This window comes from Agelaius phoeniceus, chromosome 3 (genome assembly GCF_051311805.1).
Source record: "Agelaius phoeniceus isolate bAgePho1 chromosome 3, bAgePho1.hap1, whole genome shotgun sequence".
NCBI lineage: Eukaryota > Metazoa > Chordata > Aves > Passeriformes > Icteridae > Agelaius > Agelaius phoeniceus.
The window spans coordinates 65,431,127-65,455,017 of NC_135267.1; positions in this window are offsets into that span (position 1 = coordinate 65,431,127).

The window sequence follows — 23,891 nt, forward strand, 5'->3', positions numbered from 1 at the left end:
AGGTAGTGCAAGCCCAACCATTGTAGCTTTTAACTTGATCTTTAGGCTGGCATGACTGCTGTGCTACCAAAATGTCAGTGCACACCACAGCAGGGGACTCTAAAGCAGAGTCTGGTTTTGGAGCTGTTTGTTTCAGCTATCAGTTCTGCATCCATGAGTCAGCAAGTAGTTAACAAATAAATAGCTAAAGATAATGCCTCATGTGAAATCAAGCAGGGACTACTGTTATTTTCCTTTCTATATTCCTATCTGATGAGATGATCAGCTATTCTAACTTTAGGTATGAAGTAAGTATTTAGCACAAAGCTATATTCTCTGGGAGTGGATGGGAAGGGGCAAGGAATGCAGCTAGCAAATACTTGCTCGCTTAATTAAAGCTCTTACTCCTCTCTCCTCTGTTCCTCGAACGATTCCAACATGTAATGCAGTCAGTAAAACTTTCTTAGATAGAACAACCTGCTGTTCAGCAGACTTGCCAGTCTTCCAGATCTTTAGTATTCTGTATTTCTTTCCCAATGAATTCTAGTTTCACTGGAAGTTCTTACTTTCTGCCAAAATATAAGCAGTTTGTATGATCTGAATGGAAAAAAAACCCCTGCAAACTGTTCTCATTTCTTTTATGTATGTCCAATAATGTATTTTGTTACCTATGTTTCCATTTATTAAACTAGCCTTACACTCTTTAAAATCAGTGAAGCTATGTTGAATTGTTTTTAATTTCCATGTACTTGGTGCATATTTGAATGAGTGACTGTTCATTCCTTTACAAAATGGGAAAACTGCTGATACTGTTTTCTCTCAAGATGGAAATATCTCTTCTCAGCAGGTCATAGTGATGGAATTACATGGGGAGGGCTAAGTGAATAAAAAGTGACCATGTGAAGGTAGTCTTTAGTCATGAATCATAGAGCATGAAGCTTGTCATTCTTCCGTAATTTTTGTCATTTCCCCCAAATCATCTAAATGTGGAGAAATAGCCATGAAATACCAGTTTCTACAGTACTTGGTGAATGCTTCTGGCTGGCTTTTATGTTCACAATTTTCTAAACATGACAGCACCACAGCCTGTTGAGTTTCTTGGGCTGTGTCGGGCCCATAACTGCTGCCACATGGCCAACATCTCTTTCAGGAACAGACTGTTTTGATTTTGTTAGAGAGAACAGGATGGTGTGAGGGGTCTGTACCAACAGCACTTACTGCAAATCCTGTTTTAGAGTTACTAGTTTAGATGTGAGAATTAATCTCAGTTGGCACACCCTCAAACCAAACTATTCAACGGGAGTTTTACCTCAAAAGTGCTAAGCATTCAATAGGTTTCAGAATCTCGTGTGTTAAGAGGTTAACTACATTCTGGGACGGTTCAAAGCTCACAGCCTTCAGGGACAATGAGGAAGTGAATTCATTCTTGAACTTTCAAAAGCAGAGGAAAGGCATTTCCTTTGTGTAGAGCACATTCTGTGCATGGGGAATAACGTGAGAGGCTTTATGCGTGGCCAGAAATTCAAGTTAGCTTTCCAAATGTAGGGAAAATCTATCTGCCCTGTATCAGCAGTGCCAGAATTTCCCCAAGAAAAATACTTCCAAAGAAGGATATTTATTTACACATGGGAATTTACCAGCATATGCTGAACTACATAACAGAGTCCATAGATTTTTTCCTAACAGCTAACAGTCATCTCCCATCAGGGAAATGGTGAGTTTGCTTTGTAAACATGGGTTTACTCAATGTCCACGAGGTGACTCTGATCATGTGTTTTAGCTCAAAAAGTACATTGTTTTCTTCTGATTTCAGAGGGAAAGGACTCCCCATTTTTGCAATGACAGCACTTGCTAGTAAGGCTAACATAATCATTGATTCCTAACTTCACAGAGAGGATTTTTAAAGATTTCTGCTATATGCACAGGGGGAGTGTGTTTTCGTGTCATATGCTCCCACTTTTGCAATTTTTGATGCTTCAGAAGCAAAAATTGTAGCTGCTTGCTACAAATTCCAGTTTACTCATTCAGGTGGAGAGAAGAAAAACTAGTCTCAGACAGCTTTGAAAATCATATAGGAAAAGGTAGTGTATCATGCCTAGGAGACATTGTAGAAATATATGCATCTGTGGTGTATGTGGAACACCCCAAGTAATTATTTCTGTCACATGGTTCTCGAGCATTAAGAAAGGACTGTCTGATCTGGATCACCTGGTCCATGTAAATGCATCTCTCTGTGCTGACCTTCTTCATATGGAACAGGACTCCCTTTTGATGGGGCAGTGATGGAGTCCAGACTGTACAGGACAGGCAGCTTCTGAGAGGCCATAGGTTTAAATTTTTTTGTATGTCTGTAATAGTTCATTGTCCAAAAGCGTTTCTCATGCTTTGTAACTGAACGGATGAATTTGTCTTACACTTAAGAGAAGGCATTTCTTTATTTGGTAGACCAGTTTTAAAGAAATTTGCTTTCTCTATGGCAAAACCTTTTTTTTTTTTCTTTAAGGGGAGAACTGCTGAAGTCCTACTCAGCTCCTCATCATTGTCATCAGAATAATTTACCTTTCAAGTCCTCTCTGTACAGAATAATAAATGATGAAAAAAAAGAACAAATAGATGCTTTTGCATAGTATCTAGAGTGAAGGAAATACTCTGCTGAGGACAAGATAAAGATTGGAAGTTCATTGCCAAAAATTTAAGTGCCCTGCTTTATCCTAGCTGAATCATGCCTGGTTTGTGGAGTAGGAGTCAAACAATTTAGGAAGTCCAGCACACATCTCATCCTGATCTCCTCAGCCTCCTCTTTCTGCTGTTCTGTCATTTTTTCCCTTTTATGGTCATGTACTTTGCCCAAACTAGTTCATTTTAAAAAGAGATGAAAGGGAAACACTAACTTTATGGCTAATTCTCAAATTTCGCTTGTTGTGAAATTCCATGAGAACTTGTGGCAGAAAAACAAGGAGCCCACAGTCAGTAATTATTTCATGGGATTTGTTACCGCAGTAAAGGCCTGCTCTGGCCTGTGATCTTTCAATGAGGTCAATTACATCTGCCTGCATAGGTTTTCCCTGGCAATTTCAGCAGGCTTATGGCATCCTGCCATTTCCTGGACTAAATAAATAATTAGGTATACACTGAGCACCAGTTATGATATTCTCCCAAAGAAACATCTGCATTTAAGGGTTGGTACCTGTTTACAAAAAAAAAAAAAAGAAAGAGAGAATGAGTATCAAAGAGTGCCCAGGGTCACATCATCTGCTGAGAAATACACAACAGTGTATGCTGGATATGTGTGTAAACAGCAGTTATTCTATCAAGTAATGCATGGGCTGTATGCAGGCTGTACCTGTGGGTGCCCCCATCCCTGCTGCTCAGATCTGCCTGTGTGAACACCCCATGGCTGCTGACTCTTGGGGTAGCCAGGACAGTGTAAGATCAAGTCTGTCTGCCCTGATAGCATCCTTTCTGCTCATCTTGCTGCCTGAGCAGGAAGATAACTCTTTTAGCATATCCAGTGGTTCTGACAGCATTGTGATCAGTGATTGCCATGATTAATGAACTGTACCCTGAGAGGGGCTTAATCTGAGTCACTTCAGTGTGATGGAAAATCAAACTGAGTGATAAGCTTCAAGCTTTTCTAGTGATCCTTTGAGATTGTCAGTCCTAGGGACAGCATGTCAGCATCGGAGTGGCTCGCTAGGTATGCTCTGACATGGTCCCTCTCAGCATGCCCCTGCAAGTACACTCAGCCTGGACATGTCTGTTTTATAAAAGTTCTCCACCTGAAAAAACAGCCATTAGTTATTCCTGGTCACAGGCCAGGACCTAAGCATGCATCATTCCAGGAGTCCCTGTGCTTCTGTGACTGTTTACTCCTCTGGCTGCAGGTCCATTACATTTGCCGTGGGAGCAGGTGTCTGTATGATCCATCTGTGTTTTCTTTCTATGGTATGTTGAACCCCTAGAGGTCCAGGGAAGAAGTAACCCCTGCACACTCTGCCTTTGTAATAGATTCTTGTGGAGATTCTTGCAGAAGAAAGATGAGTTCTTCCCTCCTTGGCTGCTTGGCACGTGTATTTAACTGGGCATTAATGAAAACAGGATTATCTCCAACCTCGTGTTTGGCAGAGATTAGTTCCTTTATAGATAGGACAGATGGCACCATAGTGGGAATAGTTTACAACAGGCTAAAGTAGAGCTTTGCTGTTACTTCAGAGTTCAAAGTGTGAGTCTTCAAACTCTGGAGAAACTTCCTGATACCAGAGCCATCCTGGGCACAGAGGGGGATTCCTTCCAAGGAAGTCCTGCAAAATTCTAATGAAGCTCTGAAGTAGTTTATCTACTTCCACTGAACTCTGCATAAAACCCCCACAGTGCTGTTGTAGTGCATAGCTAATTTAACATCTGAATTGCTTATCAAAGGTAAATCTCCTAGCTGAGCATTCACCACTGCATGAGCATTTTGCAGGTTAGAGGCACCTATGCACACTTAACCATTTCTTGCCTTGTTTCAGTACTCAGTGTATCTGCTTGATGTTAGGCCGGCACTGTTATCATTAGGAGAAAGTTGATTAGTTTCTTAAGAATGAAATTAGACCATGTGTTTACATCTTATGTCTTAATTATAACCACAATCGGGCAAAAGCAGTTTGGTAAAGTGTTCAGCATTGCTGGCATTAAAACCCAGTTTCCTGTTTATTTCTATGTTTGTCAACCCCTTTTTTAAAAAAATAAAATATCAGATTGGTCTCTACAATGAATTTGGTAAAGGGAAGAATGAGGGAAAGCCTGACTTAAAATAGGTAATTCTTTTCTAGGGACAAGGCTAAGAAAAAAAGTAACATAATTTTGTCTTTTAAAAAAATGTCACTAATTTTTTATTTAAATTGATCTGATGATCCGGTCTTAGGAGCAGAGACCTGATTTCTTGCAATAAAAAGACTTATTCATCAGGGATGAGCCACTTGCCACTCAAAGAAATGTCAGCCCAAGCCTACTGCTGTTTGCATTTGTGGATAGAGACTTTTTGCCTGCCATCCAAGAAATATGCTCTGGTTGACCTGAAACTGCCAAGAGTCAGATTAAACACTTCCTTCCACCTGTCTCCAGGGTGAAGGCAAGCAGAAATACCAATTCCCCCTGTTGCACAGTGGCTCGGGGGAGGTGTCATGTACCCAGTGTTGCTGTTCCTACCTCTGCCATGGAAGGCCAGGTGAAGGCAGGGGCAAAGCTACCTTCCCTTTACCCTTCTCGGTGATGTAAGGAAACCTGCAAGCTACGATGGAGGACAGAGTATGAAGGAGTCTTTCAGTCCCTCTTGTTCAAAGTGTTAAATAATTTTTTATTTTTTGGGTAGGAGGGAAAACACCATGGAATTAGGTTTCATCATAAACTAACAATGAGAAATCTTACTGAGGCTATTCCAATTAAGAGTTAAACATTTCTGAATAGAGTAGGTGAGACTCAATGTGCAAGGTTGGGAGCACCGTACCCTGGACTGTACCATCTGGTGATATTAGATGTAGAAAAAGAGCCTGTGTCTCCTCACATCCCAATATACTAACCAAAGGGTCCTTAGTTAAAAGGTAGGGGGCTATAGCACTGTCTCCTTGTTCTTTAATTTGTGCCTTTTGTTTTTTATGCTTCCAATGCTGCAAGTGGAAATTAAAAGTTTTCTAATGAGTAAAAATGCATTACTGTGATTGTAATATTTTCAGGTTAATAAAAGGAACAGAAAAAATCTATATTTTCTCACAGATCAAACCACTTTTACTGATTTTTTTTTGTTCTTACACTAAACCAGACCAACTTCATCCAGGGGTGGAGTGAATTGTAACATCCTGTAACTGTGTGCTCCCCACAGTGTGATGGAGTATGTTCCATCCCCTTACAGATCCAATAATGTCTGCTATGTGCAACTGTGCAGGGTGATCCTGTGCAGGGTTTGCTGCAGCCCAGACCTGTAGGGCAAAGCTGGACATCCTACAATTCCAGCTCCCCATTGGTCCAAATCAAGGTGGTAGGCAAAAATTATATAATGACTTTGTAAATGAAAAAATGGAATTTGTCCCTATCTCATAGTTTTAGTGCCCTTTGTCTTGCTGGCAGGCATTGTAGAAGAAGGGAATATCAGTGACTTGGGAAGAGCCTGGTGTTACCTGAGTAGCAGTTGAGGCTTGGTGATGATTTCTGGCAGCTGAAGTTGGAGAACACCCCATTTCAAAGCTGGGGAGACTGTGGATGCAGAACAGATTCTGTGGGAGATGGGAAACTGGGAGCTGAGAAGCTGCACAAGGGAAGCAATTCAGTCAGTCAGTTCATTCATCAGCAGAGTAGAAACAAACTGGGATTGGGAAAATAAGTGATGGAAAAAACACCAGGTCTTCCTTGGAGCTAAAATATGGGATCACTAAAGGAAAGAACTGGAGAAAAAAAGATCAAGTAAAGGAAGAACTGAGTGGAATGGGGATAAGAGGAACCATAGGGAAAGGCTATGATGAGGAGTCAGAAAACAGAAAATGGGAAGGTGAAGGCTATCAACAAAATGTCCAAAATTACAAATTTTGAAGTGATGAAGACTTAGTCAAAAGGGTTAGAAGAAGACTGGAACTTGGTAAAGCAAGGAAACAAGAGCTTGGTGGCAAAGCTTGAGGAATGGAGACTGAAAGCTGAAGACAACAAAATTAGAGGGATAGGAAGAAGCAAGTGCAACCTGAACAAGGAGGAGTGAAGAATGAAAAGGGGAAAACGTGAAGCAGTGGGCATAGACATCGTGTGCCCCACTGCACAGTCTGTGCTTCAGCATGGTTTGGTGTTCCAACTCATTGAGTTTTGCCATTTCTACACCAGAGATAGAATGTGCCCAACACCTTTGTCCCACACTTCTACTGCTCCCCCTGAGACTAAAGAACCCTGAAGTCACTAAGTGTGATACAGAAGAATGCCTGTTTCCTTCACCTAATGCATTTGTCCTGAGGAATCAGGGATATGAGACAGAGAGAAAAGGACATCCCCCACATGACCAGGACCTCGACCTTGCTTGCTGTCTTGTCCTGAAGCTGCAGGCTGAAGAGAGATTGCACCAAGAGCAAGCACAGCATGTGGTGAAGGCTGTCACATGCTGCCCTGGGAAACTGTGCTTATCCTCCTCTTTGCCGCAAAATTTCTGTGTGGTGCTGGAAAATTTTTTGAAACCTACCTTGTCAGAGGTGATGACTGGCCGGGTGCTCCTTGTATTACGCATGTGTGGGTGGAGATTTCATGTCTGACGTGAAGCAATGCTGAGTTCTCACAGCAGAAGCTGAGGTAATACACACTGGGCTTTGGAGACAGAAAGTTGAGTCTTAAACAAACTGAAAAATGAAGTCCCAAGGAGTACAAAAAAGTAATGGAAACTTTTGACCTTAATCACTTTGGGCTTCAGTTCCCTATGTGTAAAATGGGGATTGTACCACCCCCGCATGCTGCAGGGCTTACCAACAAAGATTAGCTCACACTTAAAGGTACTGAGATGCTTTGGTGATGAGGCAAGAGCAAGAGTCCCTGAGTAATTTTATTTTTAGAGCCATGTTTGATGAACAGGTAAAGTGTGAGGCTAAGCATTGAGCAAAGAGCAGGACATGAAAGCCCAAAAAGCTGCTCACCAGATAACTAGCTTTGCAGCCTGTGCATGCAAAGAGATGGCAGTAGGGTGGGAACAGTCATTGTGAGATCATGAAAGAGCTCTTTCCTAAGGTAACTTAAATTTTACAATTGTCTATCCTGAGTGTTTGGTTGCTAAATGCCCAATAAACATTTTTGTGTGTAGTATAAACATGTGCTGGCAAGATGTTTGGTGAAGTAGACATTTCTCTCTGCCTATAATGTATGATGAGTGGTGCTTTCCTCATCATAGAGTACTACACTGTGTTGGTGAATAATTTTGATATTAATTCCATGATCTTAATTAATATGTTGGTGTTCATAGTAGTAGGTACCTAGAAAAGCAAGCAAGTATCTTGACCATTTTCTATATCTATTCTATCAGTTATTGAAATGTGCACAGAAGAGTTGGAAACAAACCCTGGTTCCCTGGATCTTGCTCTCTTCCCTAAAGATGAAACAAGGCATGAATTGTTGTTCCAGTCACGTTAAGTTAGAAGCACTGCATAATTAAACAGGTCTGCCCTTTACCTTGGAGTCCAGTGGTTATCTCACCATTTAGCATAACTAGGGTCAAGTCTGGGATAAGTAATTATTTAGGAACACTGAGCATAGCAGAGGAAAAATCCAGATCTGATATAGAAGGAAATCTAAATAAACCTTGATTTTACGAGAAGATGGATGGTTATGATTTGATGGAATCAAAAGAGCTTTTGGTATCAACAGCTGAAATCCAGGACATGCATGAGGAGTCTGGCTTTGGAACTAAAGGCAGTTTCCTAGAACTGACATCTACCTGAACGTTAATGAGGAAAGGGGTGCTCCTTTCAATTGCACTGAGAGTGTGTGGAATCCCCTCTGATAACTGATCATGAAACTGTCACTGATAGTTTTAAAATCACACATTTGGTGGTTTGTTTTTTAAAAATTTCTGTGAGTCATAGGAATCTGTGAGGCCACTTGTGAGCAGGGGAAGAAAAAAGAAACCCTCTACAATGTAGGTCACTAATTCTCAAAAAAGTCAGTGGAGAAAAAATAAAAGCCCCTAGTATAAGTCCTTGCAGTAGTCACTATTTTGGGTACAGAAACATCTAATTTCTGAGCAAAAAAAGAATCCACACCCTTGTTTTCTTCTCCACCATCATTTATTCCAAATGTCATTATCATCTGTAGATTCAGAGAAATGAGTCTGACAGCACATAGAACATTTATTAACATTTAGTAACATCTTGATGCTAAATATACACCATTTTCTTGTTGCTTGTCTTCACTAGTGGCTTCTCTTAGTCTCAGACTTGAGTTTTCTCTTTTTTATACTCTGCATTCATAGCAGGAAGGGCAATGTCTTTTCTACCTTTTTTTAAAAACCTTTTGTAATGTTTAAAAATGCAGCTTAAAACTAAGGCCAAGCTTTCTTTAATTTCACTGTGGAAGTAATGAATAAAAGGCAAATAAAGGGATTGTGCTGTTCTTTACCTGGTTTTGTGCTGCAGCTCTACCTACAGCTGAAATAGTTTCCATCAACTACTGAAAAATGTTTAATATTAGTTATTCTGTGAGCAGAAAATACTGTAGGCCTTGACCTGTAGTTTTTCTTCACTAAAAGCTCCTTCTCTCCAATCTCCTGTATCTCCTTTAGATAGCTGATTCTTTGCTGCATTTGTTGTTTTGGCATATTAGGATTTGCTTGCAACAAGTGCTCTTTGTACGGGTTGGTACCTGTGGCATGGAGGAAGCAATGAGTATCAGGAACTCCTAGAAGGTATCTTGGGGTCTGGAAGAGAGCACAGAAACAGTAACACAGTTCAAGGAGTTATTAAGCTCTAAGATTCATCTGCAGCCCCATTAAGGACCCTATTAATGAGGTTTTATCACAAATATGCTGTTAGGGAGCTTCTATATTATCTGATTAAACTTCTGGAAGATTATCTTCCTGGCATACTTTCTCCAGCAATTTTTTTTTTTTAAGGATTCAGCAGCAGGACAGCTGATTTTAGTTATTTATGGTGCTGTTTCTAACATGGTACATTTGAACATTTGGTTTTTAATCTGGAAGAACATATCTATTTGTTATATTGGCCTACTGCATGCAAACACATGAACTTAGGCCTTAAACTAATTTTTAAAGAACAGTGAAAAAAATTAGGGGGCAGGTCAGCGTAGGCAGGGTTCATATCTTATCTGAACAGCTGATATAGCTGGCAAAAACAGAGGAAAAATGGGATGCACAAGCTTTTCCTCGGCTTTTAAATGGAAGATTCTGTTTGCAAATGATGAGGCATATTTGCCTGTTGGATAAAACATCTTTCACTGAGAAATTTAAAAGGCATAAAACTTTGAGCTGAAAGATCAGCTTCGTCTTTGGTAGGCATCTCCTAAAGGAGACAGGGCAAGGTGATAATGGTAGAAAAAGTCAAACAAACTCCAGTGGCTGGAGGTCAAAACTACAGGAGTTCAAATGAGAAATTAACTGCTCATAACTAAATTACAGTTAATCATTATCAAGACAAATACAGGATGAAGCCAAGATCTTTTGAGCGTCAAATCAAAACAGGACAGCTCTCTGGATGAAGAGTGTCAGCCAGACAGCACTGAATGCAGATAACTGTATTTGGCACAGGGGCAACTTGGAGACATGTAACACTGGAATAGGTGAAGGATTGGATTGTGTTTACAAAGCTGTGAAGGTGTTCTATGCTTCTATGCTGGAGTAAAAGACAAAAATTATGCTGACAGAAGTTAGGTCTTTTTAAATAAACTATGTCTGAAGCTAAAATTGTATGATTCCAGTAAAAAGTGCACCCCTAATTTACAAAGTTACTTGCCAAAAAATCTGGGGTTACCTGAGGAGCAAAGTGACTCTTTTTTATCTTCTTGTTTTTTGTTTTATTTTCCTTAATTTGGACACTGACTGAAGCAAGAGAGAGGGCTGTTGAAATGTGGACATTTCAAACACACCCTGAAGCTGGGTTAGCCCAGGTGAAATAGACCTGTATTGTATATATAGTCATTGAATAGGAAGTTTCTTTACCAACATCCACAGCCTCTGAAACAAATGTAGAGTGAAACATCATCCTGTTAACCCATGCAAAAAAGGAGGAGACATGGCTCTTCCCTGTAGGGACTGTATCCACAGAGCACTTATGGGTCATAAGGTACACTCACTTCCACAAAAACGAAAAATGGCCAAATTAGGCAATGAACATCCTTGTACAGTTATGTTTTAACTGAATGAGGTGTACACAAAAACAGTAACAGCCTCCTTTGGAAGGTGTATAGAAAAATTCTTTTATAAATAAGGTAACTAGTAATTATTTTTTTAACGTCTACCTTTGCCACTCATATCTTCAAATGTTATTGTTTACTTTGGGGTGTCTAATTTTTTAGGTACTGGACACCCAAAGGAAACTCAAGGAAGGGCACTCATGCAGCACTGTAGAAGAATCTGCTTGGTTAAAGTACCACTCTAAAAGACATCACCAAACAAAGGCAAGTGAGGTAATCAGTCACTTTTGAGGGGTTTGCCCCACAAGGGAGTGAGTGGACTTCTGAGTGCACATTGGCCTACATTACTCCTGGGCTGCTGAAACACTGATCTCTATGGTTTTCAGACACAAGTGTTTAATACTGCAGCTAAATATGCTAAATACTTGCAGCAGGCAAGCCTTTAGCATTTCCCTGCCTAGCAGTCATGACAGAGGGTAGTTTTATCTTGTGAGGGTTGTCTCTGGCCAGTAGAGTGCCAAGGCTGCGGTGGCTGGAGGGAGAATATGCATGATCCTCCTGAAACTATTTTATCAGTGGGGGAGAGTCTGCTGCTGTTACATGATGTGTTACATGCTTGAAAAATTGCACAGTAAATCAAGTTGGTGATGTTGCATCATGGTTACACATGCTAGGTGTTTTCATCGTGGCTTTAAGCAATGGTGCTTTTCTCCTAGTAGGTGCATGTTTAGAGAATTAAAAGAGTTAAGTGCAACATACTGATCTAGGAAAGGTCAAACCACTTTAATCCTTTCCTATTGTCTCCCTTTTTTTTCCACAGCATTTATAGCTTTCTCTTTGAATAAGTTGTGCTGCTGCAGCCCTTCAATCTCTCTTAACCTCATAGATTCTTTTCATACCTGTCAGTGGCCAAAACAGACTAAGTATTGCTTAGAGACAGCTGTTGACATCAACCCATTTTATTTGCCTTAGCTACATGATCAGTGTCACCCCAAAAGGGATTTATCTGGTTCACTTGCTGGCATAGGTGCTTCAAGAGATGGCAGATTGAAGTCATTGGTATGTTGTGTTTCTGTCTTCTGCTATATGTTCAGTGGAAAGGCCCATCCTTGTTTCTCTGGTCTGGAGTAAAACTGTGCCAAAGATATGTGCATGTGGTAATGAAGAACCTCTGTGGAAAAGAAAAACCACTATATTCTTAGAAATGTAGAAATGGAAGGCCTGTGCAAGTGGTGGGTGGAATGGTCAATCATTTCAGCCCACTTTGTGTACCAGATGTGGGAGGATGTGCCCATGCTAGTGAACATTTATATAGGTATAGGCTATTTTAGTGTTGCTTGACTGCTTTCTTCTAAGCAATAGCTTCTCTTTTTTTTTTTTCTCTCTATCTCTCTCTCTTTTTTTTCTTTTTTTTTTTTTTTTTTTACGGAGGGGAATGCCAGACTTGACTAACAAAGACAAGAGCAGACTAAAAGTTTCCTTAACAGGAAGCCACTAGCTCTCCACATAGCAAGGGGGGAGGAAAAGCCTTTAAAAATGTTCAAACTTTCTTATGCAAATTTCAGTTGCACTTAAGTTTTGGAAGAACTTCTTCAACGGTAATTGAGCAGTCTCTTGGCACTATAAATGCACAGTACACAAAACTGTGTGCAGCACAGAAGTATAAAGGTGAGGGTGCTTTCAGGTCTCCCAGCATGTTGTTCCACTGTTTCCAAACAATCTAGTTTTGGCTGAGAGTAATATATTTTCTAAGAAAAGCATTAAAAGATCTTTGAAGCAAAAATTGAGCATTTAAAGGCAAAGTAATGCAGTCCCTCTAGAGGGACATGACAGTTTCTCAAGGCATTTATTATAGTTGTAGTCAGATAGTTTTTGAGTGATTGAAACACCTGCACATACAGTTGCCATTATTAGAAAATGTCCCAGAGCACTGTCAGAGATCAAGGATGCTTTCTAGCTGCCCTTCTCACATACATCAAGGAGATAATTTTTATCTCCAGACTGTTCTGCCTTGGACTTGGGAGCTGTATACATATTTTCTTTTGTGATGCAAATCACATGACACAAAGATAAGCAGATGAGCACTGACTGAAGCCTGGTTCAGTGGCAAGATACCATCAGAGGGTAAAGCAGAAAGAATGGAAATGAGAGATAGGCCATTGTTAACAGGTTGTCTTCTCTCACCAGTCCTCATGGTAAAAGGGAGTCTTATAGATGTGAAGCAGTTCTGCTGAGGCAAAGAGCCACTGCAGCTGCCATAATGGCCTTCCTAGAAATGCAGTGTTGGTGACAAGATCTCTTCCCTGGACCTCTGTCTGTCTCTTGCAGACAGCCACAGAAAATCTTCGTGTAGGTTTCCACTGGATTTTGTGGGACATCCTGCAAAGGGCAAGGGCCTTGGTGTGTGTTAGATATTGCCTTGTAACTACACTGTCTGACACACACCCCAGAGCTGAAGATCATTGTGTGCCTGGCCCAAGGGCTGTCAGAGAGACCAGCCTGTGACTGAGCTTTTACCTTTGAATGAGCTACCTGTGGCTGAGGTATCTGCCTGCTCAAAGCAAGCACAAAGCCTCAGGAGAGTGTTGCTTCATGAGCTAATGCTTCAGGGTGAGAAGTGCAGTCTGTCATTTTTGTTCTGGGACCAGTTTCCTCAGGCTCAAGCCCTTCACAGATCAAAGTCACGGTGTTAAATCGTGGTGACGTGGCCATACATCTTCACAAGGACTGTCTGCCTACTCACCAGCTCTTGGTGTGCAAGACCTGGGCTGTATCCTTGCTTCTGCTATGGTAGAAGCATAGAAGCATAGATATCCTTGCTTCTGCTATGGTAGAAGTAGAAACTCTGATCAAGTTTCCTCATCCATCCAGTGTGGATAAGGGTGCTGCTCTCCTTTGTGAGGTCTATTGCTCTTTCATTCATGTGAATGAAAGCAGTGCACAAGGGAGAAAATTGTGAGAGGGCAGAACTCAGCACTGGCCTCCTGCAGCTTACGGTGTGCTGCTGTGCTGTGGGTACAGAGGGACAGCTGTAATCCTTGTCAGAGAAGGGGAGAGGTGGTCTCTTTGCTCACTTTGCTTGTCTTCTTGAGGAAGCAAGCCCTTTTATCTATGTGGCTGACACCTGAGAGAAATTACCATTCTCTAAGGAACTGAAAGTGCTTTTTGGTACATCGGAGAATTTTATTCCCTAACAGAGAAGCGCAGAACTTTTTATCTAGAAATAACCCTGGCCAAATCAACTGTCTGTAGCTGTCCACAGCCTCAGGTTATCACACAGCCACACATGCCACACAGCAGTAGATAAAGTGCTTTGAGCCCTGCTGGGGAGTGGGAAATGGTTAAGGAAATTCCTGGGTACTACAGATGGCAGCAGTGGAAGGAATTACTCAGGAGGCAACAGGTTTTTTTCCTGACTCAATGCTGATCCTTTACCTCTGCCTTTTGTTAGACCAACTGTGCTGTGCACAGACACTGTCTTTTTCATGGTGTTAAAAACTGACATTTTGACACTTTTTAGCATCAGCAGATGCTACAGCACTTTTTGCAGTATCAGGTTGGGATCAGTTTTTTATGGGTCATGACAGACAAGATAAGCAGTTTGGGCATTCAGAGGTGATCTGTCCTACCCCTGCCCTGAGACCAGGCCTCGAAGACCTCAGCTGATTGTGACAGATACCTCTATTCTGTTCTTATACACCTGCAATGATAAGGCTTGCACACTTGCTGTGGGCAATCTGGTCCAGCACTTCCTTAGTTTTACTGACTGGGGGTGTCTCCTCATATTTACCTTGCAGCTCCCTAACTTGTGCATTCTGCAGTTGGAGCCAAGCAGTATACATCATTTGGCACCAAACACTTACACTTTGCAGAAAATAAGCAAATTATTCTTTTTCCTATTAAAGAAATATGGGGAAATTAGGTATTCATAGTTCAAATATCTAGTTTCAGAATTTGCTGTCTGTCTTTATAATGAAAATCCAACTGGGAGAATCCACCACTGCAGGTTGGATGTCTCAGGTGCCTCTGTGCCCTGACCTGCACTTAGGACCAGTGACAGCACCAAGTCTTCAACCCCATGTGAATGGCACATGCTGTGACTGCTGCTGGTGCCAGTCCTGGCAGGGGGCAGTTCAATCAGCAGGGCTGCAAAGTCTGGCACCACTTCACTCTGTCATTTCACAGGTCTGCAGCAGAGCTGGAGACCATAGTGATGGAGGTGGGTTAGCACATATGTGGGCAACTGAGTCAGTCTGTGGCTGGTGGGAGGCTGGTGCTCACATTTGGTGACCTCTCCCTCACCCATACCTGAGCATTCTCTCACCATGTCCTGGGTGTGTTTCTCTTCTTGGTTGTGTGAGGAATGAGTGGTTCCCGACAGACTTCAGTGGTTTCACCTGTGCTGGGCAGTGGCATTCAGTGTGTGCCCTGCACACATCATCTGGGTGATCCTGGTGGGTGCTGACACCAGGTGGGGTTTGGGGCACAGTGAGACAACGAGTGGCACCGGGTAGCCCAGAAAGCTACATTCCTACCATGGTAACACCATAAAAGATTTTAAGGACTTCCTGCAGAAGCAAACACAAATGAGGTTAATATCTCTTTCAAAAGCCTTCAAAGAACTTCAGATGAGGTCCTGTGCCCCCTCCTGTCCTATGAACTTATCTTTTAACTTCACTGTTGCTAACCAGATAGTTAAGCAAAGGGCTGGATCCTGAATAAATCAGAACAGGTCCACTGAAGTCAACAGCACAGCAATGTTATTTTAGTACCAGGGTGTGGTACAAGCCTCAAATAAAAAATCAATTTATTATCTGTCTGGATATAAATTCATGGTGCAGGTCCTCATTTTCCCATCCTGCTAAAAGTGTCAGCAGATGAATTTGTCTTGTTTCAGCATGGATGGGTCTGCAGTTTTTGCTGCTGTGAGTCATAATCAGCAGCCACTGCCTGCAATTCCCTTATAACTTTTTTCTTTCAAGGATGGTCACTGGACTTCCTCCTTACCCAGCAAAATTCTGTCCTCAAGTATAAATTTCAAACATGTGCATGTATCATAAGTCCACTTGTATATTGATTCATTACTGTGCCTCTGCTTAAGTTATCAAGAATTGTGTGTTAGCCAAACTCTTGTAATTGCGTAATAGCAGAAAAAACACAAAAGAATACCACTTGCATCATTTATACTGCACATTTACCAATATTCCTTTATGCATCTATTTCTTGTGTACCAAATATGTGGCAATTTCACACAAATTGACTGCTACTTTACTGAAAGTGACTTTTAGCTATGTGAACCAGGGGAAACTACTATTATTTTTCATTTTTATTTTCCATTTCCCAACAACAACCAATTTAGTTCAAAACTGATATTTTGTAATAGCTGAAATGAAGATATTTTCTACCAGACTCTCCTGATGACTTTTTATTGTAAGATAGGCAATACTGGACAGATGGAATTTCCACTAAGAAAGGTCATCAGCCCTATTGCAAAAGTGGCCAGTTCCAGCTGGACACATAATGACAAATTTTTAATGAAAGTTTTTTTCAAGTGTGTTGGTTTGCTAATTTTTGCTCTACACTGACTTTCTACTTTTCAACTGTTTTGACAAAAGCTCCAGCACTTCTGAAGAGCAGCTGTTTTCTGCTCAGCTCTGTTTCTAATAGTTGCCTAAAAACATTTTAATTTTAAGGGCATGTAGTCCTGCAGATAGAAATGTCAGCTCTAAAGAAGAAAGCAATTTTTCTCTTTCTTTCATTAATTTTTGACCAGGCAAACATAGGTGTGATTTAGGTGATCTCCAGCTACAGTGGAGTTTGTTGATCTTGCTTCAGCTGAGGTAAGTGGCTGATCTCATGAATATTGTTTTTACAGGCATGAGACTCTGCTGACGTCCTTTGGCTTCCTGTTCAGCGAGGCTGTGCTTGGCATCCTCGGATTTAGGCACAATGTGAATTTTCTTAGACTTCACCCTCCAGACCTCGTTTTTTTCATCAGCTCTTCTCTGCCTGTGAGTAATGGTCATGACCACATCATGCAGTGGCAGCGGGGAGGGAAGGTCCCCTCTGCTGCAGCCCTTTCTTTCGGTGGCAGCAGTGTGGGTGAGGTAGGGTCCGTGGGAAGGAGAGGGAGCAGGTTTCAGGAGTTTCTGGTAGCATGTAAGACATGCAGTGCGTGGTGATTCACCCCCTCAGCACCATTAAACCTTCAGATTATGAGTGGGTTGAATCCTGTAAGGTTGTAGGCACATTATAAAAATAAACACAGACCTCTGAGGTAGATAGGTTACTGGTGAAGGGGCAATGGTGTGGATAAATCAGATCATTCCTCTTTTTTATAAACACTGAGAGAAAAATCAACTGTTCTTATTGCCAGGCTCTAAGGCTTTGCCTCATCTTTGCCTTGCTGCTGTGGGTGCTGTAGTGCATGTCTTTGACACCAAGGAGAGGTCCTGCCTATGTAAAACCTTTTGAGTGCATTTGAAGGTGCTGAGTGCTGTTTTCTGGCGCCAGACCACAATAATAACAATGGGCTAGCGAGGAACTTCTCTGAGAGTTACTGAGACCAGAATTAAAGGTCATGCATGCCCACACTTTCGTTTCAAGATATTAGTTAGGGAGGGAAGTAGATGGAGGGGAGAGATTATCCCCCTCCACTCAGGGCTCATCAGAGCACATCTAGAATACCATGTCCAGTTTCACACTCTCTCCCTCAAATACAGGGAAGTTGAGGCATGTTCAGCAAGATGTTAAGGGCTGGAGCACTTGCCCTGTGAGGAGAGGCTGAGGGATTTGGTCTAGTTCAGCCTGATGCAGAGAAGTCTTTGGAAGAACCTAAGAGGAACCCCCCAGCATTTACAAAGGGATCAGAAAGAAGACATTGCCAGAATCATCACAGCACTACATGCTGGGAGGAGAAGCAACAAGGGACTGAAGTTGAAACCAGAGCCTTGGGCTGGATTTAAGGATACGCTTTCCCGAGGAGAGAGAGTCAAGCATTGAACTGGGTCACCCAGTGAGATTGTGCAGCCTCTGTTCCTAGAGTTTTTCAAGACGGGTCAGACAGAGTCCCAGGAGACCTGGTCTGAGCTTAAAGCTGTGTCTGCTTTGAGCAGGAAGTTGGAGTAGGGACTTGACATCCCTTCCAGCCTGATACCATGTGATCCTGTGTCTAGGTATCCCATACTTGGAGGTGATGGAAAATTTTGGGTGAAGTTTTTGGGTGAAGGGTTGACAATATTAAAAAGAATGCATTTTAACCCCTCTCTCCAGCTTTGACCAACTGATTTCATTCCAGTCCAGCAGCAGTGATACTTCCTCTGATTTCTCTGACCGTGGTTAGGCAGTGGGTTTGTGTACACCTTGTCCTGGCAGCTCAGAGGACAGGGGTTCTGGGCAGAGGGGATAGGGTGCCCACTGCCTGAGGAGATTCTAATGCTAAAACAGGGTGGTTTAATCAAGTGGCATTGGCTGAGCCTTTTGGGATACATTGTAGGCTCAGAGATGGGAACAGAAATCCAGCTTTGCCCAGCAAGATATACCCAGTGGGATACCTTGGCATTGATAGAGATACAATGCATGTAATATTGGCCAATTTTGACAGTTTTAGTCTCCATAGAATACAAAATCAATATCGTACCACAGCATTAAAATAATTTCCCCGGAATACAAAATCTCCTCAGAATACAAAATCAATATAATGAGAATAATTGCAATTATTTGTGGTATTTCACTTTCCAACCTAAAATTAGTTGTGTGCAAATTCATCACTGAGACTAGGGCACCCGTGTTGCCTGTGGGGCAGTCACTGTGCTCAGCAGTGCCAGTGTATCATATTTTTTCTTGCGGATCAGAAATTTGGTGTCTCTTTCCTCCCTGTGGATCCCAGTGCTGAGAAGCCAGCAGCAGTCAAGAGAAGTCACAAGATTGTTTGTGTGTTGGTGGTTTTTTTATGAATGCAGGAATTACCACAATTGTATGAATAATTCATTCATGAAAATGATGCTTGAAAAAGAAAAGTACTCTTCTATTATTCTTGGAAATTGTTAACCCAGTTACTTTTTTTTGCCTTTGCTGTGGTGGGAGCTGGCAGCGGCTGTCATTGAGAGCCAGCAAGTTCATCTCAGTGAAAGTTTGTGAGTGGGGGTGCAGGAAAGATGCAGGCCCTTCCCCGCTGTCACTGATGGCTTTTGTGGGTGTTCTCAGAAAGTCCTGCCGGGCGTCCCGGGTGACTCACCGGCAGCTGACTGAAGGCAGGCAGTAGGCCAGCAGCCCCTGCACAACTGGAAAGTACACAGCCATCCCAGTGTGTGCCAGAAAAAGGAGAAGATGACATGCAGCGATGTGTCTGTCTGCCTGTCTTGTCTGTCTGTCAGAAGGCTAGAAAAACCAGTTCTTTGTAGGATATATGGAAGCTTGGTGCTGTGTAGTCACCTTTGTTCTTGCAAGAGGGATTGTTGGATGGTCAAGTAGAAGGGTGAGGAGCTGTTATAGGCTTTGTTCAGGCTTCTTGGCAAACAAAACTTTCTAGGACATACATGGTCTTTCACAGGTGCAGCATAGTATCACTTTAGGGCCAGGGTCAAGTTTACTCAGTCAAAACTGAGTACCCACTACCTTATGAAGCTCCTCTTGCTGCTTTCTGGCAGGCAAGTGATGGATCCCCAAAGGAATAATGCACGTGGTCATAAAGGGGTAGGGGTGTAAGATACAGTTCAAGTCTCATTTCCTTCACTGAGGGCTCTGAAGAGCACATTTGGATAGCTCATTCTGCAGGTTCACCCTGGAGCTCATGAGGCCTTTTTCCTAGGGAGCTTTGTCTTCAGTTTTTGTGACAGGCAATCTCTGACTGGAGGTCTTCTTGTGTTGGGCTTCTTTACAAGATGTCCCTTCTCTGCAGACTTGCTGGTGCACAAGGAAGGTTATCCTTCTTCCTCCACCCCTTGGGCCACTCAGCCAGACAAACTCTTCTTCTAGATCTGGAAGAATTTAATTTTCTTCAAAACTCCTATCTATCCTTAAGACTAATACTTGGCTTTGGCTAACAGGCTGAGGGCTGCCTGGCAGGGTATTTCTGAGTGAAGGGACAGGCAGGGAGGGCAGGAAGGAAACAGACACACATTCTGATACTTGGCACTTTTTAAGAATTAAGATGAATGGCTGTGGAGGGTGACCCCAGGTGGGATCTTATTGCTGCCCCCAGAACCCTGCCTAGACAGAGCTGCAGTTCGCAGTCCACCAGCAGCATGTGCCTGTGGCTTACACTAACAGGCCTTACCATGGCCCTGCCTGGACATCCCAGACATCCCAGACCTCTGTCTGACACTGGTTTCCTCACCAGGCATGATCCTGACCCTCATCCACATGCCTATATCCTGTTCCCTTTCCTGGGGAGTTTCCCAATGCTGAATCCTTGCCGGTTCCTTCCTGGCCACGGATGCCCCAGGCTCATTAAGCAGGAAGGGTCACTGGTACTGTCCCTGCAGTCCAGCTGCAGCTGCAGCTGAGCCAAGCCGTGGGATTTCAGAGAGCACCCTCCCCCCAGCCCCAGCTCCCACTGACACCTCAGTTATTCATCAAAGGCAGGAAAAAAAGCCTTCCTGGTTTCAAGCCTCTGGGGAAATGCTGGGGCATGGCTTCAGCCTGATAAAAGGCAGAGCAAATGGTGATTCAATTTTGAATAAAAGGCAAAGCAAATGGTGATTCAATTTTGATTCAATTTTGATTCAAAGCCCCTGGCAAAGGGCAGAGACAACTTGGCTTTACCTCTTTTTACCTTGAAAGGGTATTTCTCCACCAGTATCACATCCTGTGAGGGACAAAAATATACATCCTCCTTCCCCAGGGCCAAAAGCAGGAGGGTTTTGTGAGGGAAGTCCATTGAAATGTCCACAAAATCCACATCACTTCTCTCCAGTTAACAGGTACCACTCAGCTGGTGTACCATGACTCAGATTGCATGGAAAATACTACAAACTTCTCTCTGGGGGTAGGAATTGAGGTAGTACCACTTCTAGAGGGCAAGGCAAAGAGGCTGCTGGAGCACCACAGTTGCTCTTGCTGATGCACACCTTGGGAGCACCACAAGTGTTGCTCAGGGGACAAGCCTACAAGAAGTTTACATAACAGCAGTTCAGGCTAGGGGGGTTGAATCACCCCTTAAGTCACTGTCCTAATATGGGCAGGATGTAAAACTCTGGAGTTTAAAGAGGGAACTGACACTAGTGTGTAGGGATGAATACAATGAAGTGTTCCCTTTTTTCAGTAAGAGTGCCTGATCACCAACTGAAAGAGGGAGTTTTTCAGAGTGCAGGCACATGCCTTCTGTGGTTTGCACCACCTGACAACCATTGAAGCTATAAAAACTGTCAAGTAAGTATTTTCTGTGGTGAATGCAAGAGAAAACTGCAAAACACAGTCCTTTAGAAACAACTGACCTCTGCAAATGTTCTACTTTGTAAAATCAAGGGTTCATAATGCCGGTGTGGGAACAGCATAGTTTGAAATAGGCACTGAGTAACCTGTACTGCTGAGAGCCTGGTTTCCACAGGTGAGGGTAGACAGGAGGTGAGGTGTGTGGTAGTGTTTCAGATTTTAGGAGCTCTCTAAACACAGACACAGAGCCTAGTTTTAGAAGAGACTGTTTATTCTGTGCAGGGTTTCCACAAATCAAGTACAAGTGGTAGAAAGTTTTATCTTTTATTCAGTAAAATGTACATCTACTTAATACATCTTCTCCTCCTACTTAATGCATATTTATTTAGGCAGTATAATCTTACGCAATGCTGGAAACACAAGGTTCTTTTCTTCGTTAAGCAACTTCTACTGTAGAAGTTATCTGATGACATCAATTACATTTACAAAAGGTGAGAAAAGTCAGTTTGAGGACATCAATTCCTTTTGTAGAATTCAGCCTGGGGACAGATAATTCAGCTTGAAGACAACAATGGTAGCAGAACCCCATAGGGATCAAGCAGGAACCAATTGGTTTTCATAAGCTTGCAGTAACTGAAACTTCTTTCTTTTTCTGTGGGTGTCCTGTTTAATTTTTAGTATCCCTTTACCTGATAAAAAGGTGTAGCAATTAATAATTCTTTTAGCCCAACCCAAAACCCAAGGGGACTCAGCAGCAGAGAGGCCTGTGACACTGAACTCAGCAATATTCAGAAAAAACCATCAGTGACAGATCCCTTCTGGAGCCACTGGAACAAATCTTTTAGGACATCTCTACTGCCACCGCAGGGACATCAGCAAGCAATGCCACAGCTCTGCAGTGCTCGGCTACAGACATGCATATGGCATATGCAGGATGACTCTGGATTTTTTTTGTTCGCCTGGCACTGTGCCAGGAATTATAAACTCTATGTTTTTAAAGAGAGAATCAGTTTAGGCTCAGAGCCATCCCAGGAACAGTGGTGCTACTTTACCAGCACCCAGAGCAAATCTGCTACAGGTCATGGAATAGAATAGAATAATTTATACTGGAAAGGACCTCTAAGATCATTGAGCTCAACTTCAAATCAGCACTGCCAGGTCCACCACTAACCTGTGTCCCTGAGTGCCAGATCTACATGTCTCTTAAATATCTCCAGGGATGGTGACTCCACCACTTCCCTGAACAACTTAACCCAATGCTTGACAACCCTTCCCATGAAGAAATTTCTCTTGATATCTACTCTAAGCCTCACCTGCAGCAACCCGAGGCCATTTCCTCTTGTCCTGTCACTTGCTCCCTGGAAGTAGAGGCTGACCCCTACCTGGCTATGCTCTCCTTTCATGAGTTGTCAAGAGTGATAAGGTCTGAGCCCCTGAGCCTCCTTTTCTCCAGGGTAAACAACCCCAGCTCCTTCAGCTACTCCCCATAAGACTTGTGCTCCAGCTCTGTTGCCTTTCTCTGGACTTGCTCCATCACCTCAATGTCTTTCTTATAGTGAAAGACCCAGAACTGGACACAGGATTTGAGGCATGGCCTCAGCAGTGCTGAGTACAGGGGTGATCCTGGCCCTGGGCCTGCTGGCCACACAATGGTGTCATCTGCAAAGGGGTGCCCTTAATCGCCTCATCTAGATAATTAAAAAAGATATTAAACATGTCTGACCTGAAAACTGGGCCCTGGGGGCATCACTCATGCCCAGCTGAATGTAGCTCTGTTCAGCACCACTGTCTGGGCCTGGCTGTCCAGACAAACTTTATCCAGCAAACTCTGCACCCAGCCAACCATGGGCTGCTACTTTCTACAGGACAATGCTGTGGAAATGGTGTCAGAGGCCTTGCTAAAGTCCAGGCAGGTGACAACACAGCCTTTCCCTCATCTACTAAGCTCCTTGTCAAAGCAGATCAGGTTGGTCGAGCAGGACCTGCCTCTCATGAGCTCATGCTGGCTGGGCCCATGTCCTGCACATGCCGTGTGATGGCTCTCAGGATGATCTTCTCCATGGCCTTCCCTGGCACCGAGGTCAGACTGACAGTTCTGTAGTTCCCTGGATCCTCCTCCTGGCCCTTCTCGTAGACAGGTGTTGCTGTTGCTAACTTCCAGTCACCTCGGACCTCCCAAGTTAGCCAGGACTTCTGGGAATGATGGAAGTGGCTCAATGAGCATTTCAACTGGGCTCATTTCAACAATGAGCATCTCTCTGGGGTGTATCCCATCTGGCCTCACAGACTTGTGCATGTCTAGAGGCGGCAGCAGGACGACTTACATTCAGATTCCTCCTTAACAAGTATGCAGCCAGTTAGTTGCTAAAACACTTCTGATATAGGATGTAGGCTGAAATGTCTCATCTTCATTGATTCCTATGGGTTGCAAGGGCATGTCAGTCTGTTAATCAAAGGCAAAACCCTAGGCAGTAACGGGAAAACCAAAGGCCCAGAGGAAACTCCCTCACACTGATTTCACAGTTCCCCTTCAAATGATGCCTAATCTGCAGGAAGCAGTTTAAATAATCTCCTGTATTATTGTCTCATCCACTGCTCCACTTCCTTCTGTGTCAGTTATAAACTCATGTAAACCACCAGCCTACAATATTCTTTTTGCTCTTTTGCAAAGACAG